The sequence below is a fragment of the Bacillus rossius genome, chromosome 2 (assembly GCF_032445375.1).
Source record: "Bacillus rossius redtenbacheri isolate Brsri chromosome 2, Brsri_v3, whole genome shotgun sequence".
Lineage (NCBI taxonomy): Eukaryota > Metazoa > Arthropoda > Insecta > Phasmatodea > Bacillidae > Bacillus > Bacillus rossius.
This window is the reverse complement of record NC_086331.1, coordinates 122,604,931-122,610,058: the sequence shown is the minus strand read 5'-3', so window position 1 is coordinate 122,610,058 and position 5,128 is coordinate 122,604,931.

Sequence of the window (5,128 nt, the reverse complement as noted above, 5' to 3'; positions counted from 1 at the left end):
ATGCGGTACGTTTAAAACATAATTGTCTTTGTTTCTTACTACTATATCGTTAATATTGTGAAACATGTTATAAAAATAATATTTGTTAAAACATTTTTTTTTGAAATATTGATCAATAATAATGATTGTTTGTGAATTAATTATTATTATATTTACCTACCCAAGAACAAGTTTTTTTTCAAAGATTATTAAATCTAGTATGTACGTGGTATCGCAAGTACATCTGAAAATTGAATTATGTCTATTAAACGAACTGTAAGAAATATGTGCTGTTCCTCTGTAAAAACAATATTTAAAAAAATATTTATGAAATTATTTTTAGTCTTTCTTGCATCAATTTTTTGTAACTACGAACACCGTCTGCAGTTAAATTTTTCCTTTCAAGCATGAACTTCTAAATAGCACAATAATAATAAGAACTAGACTTTGCACATTTACTTCCTTTTCTTTTTATGAGGGAGCCTATTTAAAAATTTGGGAAATACGTGCCTTTTTAGTTTCAGTTTAGATAATGACGTATTTTACTTTTAAAACTTCCTTTCACTTGTTTATATGTTATGTTACAAATTAATCTTCCCGCTAGTTTACCAAATTACAGATGCATACAAAACTTTAATATTTTTTTTCAAAAGTTAGATCTGTATTTGAAATGTATGATACAGTATGAAAATTATTACCTTACGTGTTGGTAGATTAGTATTATTGAAAAAATGAAACAAAACTACCAAAACTTTCACCCGTTTCCGCTTTTCCCATAAGGATGCCTATGTGAACATCAGAACACCATCTTAGTATATACGGCAAATCCCATTAAAAAAAAAAAAACTCATCCCATTTTAAAATCATAATATTTATTATACATTTTCATTTATATTTGATGCAAAATATAGGTACTAATTTAATGAATTCCATTGTTTTCTTTCTAAAAAAAAATACTCACTTCTATAACAACTTAAGAGGCCATAAACCAGGAAACGATATCATGAATTCACTTTGATTAAATAAGTGTGTATTTTTCTAACATATATTCACACTTTATATCCCTTAGGTTAAGAAATTCGGAAAGTGATAAAAAAGCGTTAGAGATTTTAGATGTTTATAAATTATCCCGAATACTTTAACAACCGCTTGACTAGTTTCGGTGATATGATTTTTATAATAAAACAAAACTAACCCTCTATGCGGTATAATATTAAATATGACAAACCCATGCTTTGGAACTTATTATGCAGGTTATTCTTGATCAGTTTATCACTTTATTTATTATTATAAATTAAAATACCCCCTTTTCACTTATTTGCATTCTTATTTAAAATACTTATAAAAACGCGCTACCCAAATCATTATGAAGGTTATTCTTGCCAATGTCCTAAATGCTGCTTGATTTGCTCGTAGAGATGATTTATTACTATAAAAAACGTACCCCGTTTTCACTATCTTTGAGGTCGAATTTAGAAAAAGGTAAAAACACGCTTTGTAAGTAATTGAGTAGGGTAAATACCAGAGAGATGCCCCAGCGTGACAGACGCCACACTATCTGCAGTTAGAACCCCTAACTATATCGCGCACTGTGTTGCTTTCATTCTATTCCGAGAGACAGTACTGTCAATAGCTATTAGTTTGAGACATTTCAGGTCATAAAAAAGGAGTATTCTGGCGAGTTTCTTTTGTAAGTACAGGTTTTAGGCCTAAAATGTAGCCTAGGGTTTAAGTAAGCCAAATAACCTCTATTAAAAATAACTTTTAGCAAAATCAGTTCAGAAGTTTTTGAGTGATGGCTGAACAAAAAGACCAACAAGCAAACAACAATTAAAAAAATATATATATTGAGTTTTTAGTTATTTAAATATCCTTTTCTAACAGTTTTTTTAATAATTATATATACTGAACAGACCTTTTACCCCGAAATGGCTTTTTATTAGTATAGATGGTAACCAGAAAAATGATGACATCAATATTATCACATTTATTTATTTTCGGCAACCAGATAAGCACATACTCTACATCATAAAGCACCCAAAATTCAATATAAAAAAAATTGAGAGAATGGATCTCAAAACATTGCTCACACTGTTACCATCCAATTCCATAACATCACTAGGAAATATTTACATTTGGTTATCAGTGGAACTAGTTACAAGAATGTGAAACATGAAAGCGCTGTATCATTAAATACTAATCACCCGCACTGTTAAGAAAACAATTAGAGAAAAATGAGAACAAATATTAGAGTATTATTTTCATAAAAAGTAAATGAATATTGGAACGATTTTTATTTCAGGAACTGTGATGTAACTTATATACCTAAATATGGCATGACTAAATTAATATACAGAATGTCACTGATTACCTGTTACAAAATATGTGATATGACTCATTGTGCGAAACAAGATAGTAAACATTGCATGACCCATGACATAAAAATATTTTAAAAAAATTTAAATTTCTTAGTTCCTTAGTCCTTCATTATGTTTGTATGTTCTTGACTGACGTCTGGCCGTTTCGTGGTACGCGACAAATATATATATTTTTTTGGTTCAGAGAGTCAGAGTTTTATATTCCATTGTATTACTTCGTAAACATATGCCTAAATGTATATGTTTTACACAAGGATAGCTAATCTGAGCAGACCTAACCTCAGTGGACCTGATCTAAACGAGCCTGGTATGAGCAGAGCTGAGCAGAGCTGAGCAGAGCTGAGCAGAGCTGACCCGAGAAAACCTGACTTTAGTGGTCCTGATCTGAGCGGGCCTGGTATGAGCAGAGCTGAGCAGAGCTGAGCAGAGCTGAGCAGAGCTGACCCGAGCAAACCTGACTTTAGTGGTCCTGATCTGAGCGGGCCTGGTATGAGCAGAGCTGAGCAGAGCTGAGCAGAGCTGACCCGAGCAAACCTGACTTTAGTGGTCCTGATCTGAGCGGGCCTGGTATGAGCAGAGCTGAGCAGAGCTGAGCAGAGCTGACCCGAGCAAACCTGACTTTAGTGGTCCTGATCTGAGCGGGCCTGGTATGAGCAGAGCTGACACGAGCAAACCTGACTTTAGTGGTCCTGATCTGAGCGGGCCTGGTATGAGCTGAGCTGACGGGAGCATTCACGGAACTGTTTCCCATGCCTGTTCTTCACCGCTCGGTAAGCAAGGCATGTGTTCAAGATGACGTGCAGTTGGTATTGCAATTGGTGCTTGACAGACGGGAGGTGGCAGTACGCAGTCAGCTGTCGAAGGTCAAATGGGGTGCATCAAGATTTTAGTTATTGTTTTATTTTTACGCTATAAGATTTTAACATGTAGTGTCTTATAATTCACCAAACAAAGTATAAATATAATTTTTACATCATTAGCTGTCAATTTTACGCTTTCGTTGTATTTGTGATACATCAATAAAATTAATTTTATTAATTACAAAACTTAAACTATTTCGTTCTTAAGGAAGTTATTTTTGCTTTTTTATAATACAGTTGAAAATTTATTTGTGGGAAATTATTTAAAATACGTCGCTGTTAAAACCCTCACAATTTTGAGAACTGATAATTGATAGTTTGAATTAAATAAATATTTTTGAAAGAAATTTAAATTATATCATGATGTAGCCAGTAGCGAAACATGTAACTTTCCAGGTCTGTTATATATTTTATTCTCTTGTGTGGTACGTAAAAAAATTTCAAAATTGTAGGTTTTGCATTTAACAATGTAAAAATAATGCAACACTAATTTTTTTTATGTAAGCTGAGCTACCCAAGAAGTCTTACATTTTAACAGTGTTTAACGTTAATATAGAATAATGAACTGAAACAGGACATAGGTTACGCTCAAATTTACAGAGTGCATTCTAGCAGACAATAACCGATCAGTCAAAAGTCGGAGATAGAAAATATGTTTGTTGCTACTTGACCACTGTCTCCTGAACTATAAACATCAGTGGTGTTAAAAAAAATTATAAGCATTTATTTCACTGCCAGTTGTAACTGTCAAATTATGTATATTTTATACTACTCGTGATAATTTTCATCTAATCTTATCTGTAACGTATGATTAAAGAAAATTGCGTAGTTTTTTTATGTGGGGTTGTATAACAATAACAAAAGAAACATGGCAAAAAAACGCAAATGGAGAAATTCAATTGACTGTCATCTGCTAATTGCCGATCCAATTGCAGACTGCCAAACGCACTTTGTGTTTCGAATACGGCCTGACCTCGTGTGTACGAGTTTGCTTGTGTTTTAGACCAATTTAAACCTATTACATTTCCTTAATAACTTGTAATGTATAACAGAACCAGGTTATGAAATAACTGGAAACTCTCATATAATAATGAGTAAACTTTCAAATACAATTTATTTCATTCATAACGCTCAGTAGCTAAACTTCATTGCTCAGTTGGATACATGCCGACTTGAAGTTCCAATGTTTCTGCATTCAAATACTGAGTAAGACATTTGTGTAAATTTGTTTTGTCAAAAATTCGTTAGTAAATATTTGTCAAAATTAAATACAAAAATAAGTAACTATTGAAACACGAATTAAAAAACAGCCTAGTTCATGATAAATAGCTCTTACAATAAAGGGCAACATTGACTTCGCTAATTCGAGTCTGTAAACATGCATATCAATATTTTGCATAGTTATAAGTATTTACATTTTTCCAAAGACCTTAATTCTAAAAACAATAGTTTTGGGAAGTTTTGATTGTGTTGAGATAAAGTTCAACGTTTAGAAGTTTTGTTTTTAATAAATGCTTAGCGAGAAAACAATACTAAAACTTATCCGATAGAAGTGCTAATAAAAGGAATAAAACTTTTTTTATCAGTACCTAACTACTTTAAAAAATTAGCTGTGTTGTCAAAGTATCTTAAATTTTACTTACATTACATCTGCACTAACAAAGTAATCACACAGCGTTTATTTTTATATTCCTACTGCACACAGTCTTTATTAAATTTTACCTTTTTACCAAATTAATTACGGACTTATGGTGTACAAACATCTTCCCTGTTTTTGAATTCCATTTTTTTTAAATAATGCATATGTACAGGGCCGGCGTGTCCATATAGGTGAACTAGGCAACCGCCTAGGGCGCCAAGTAGCTGGGGGCGGCGCAGCACGACACACAACAGCTCATATAATATGTTTAA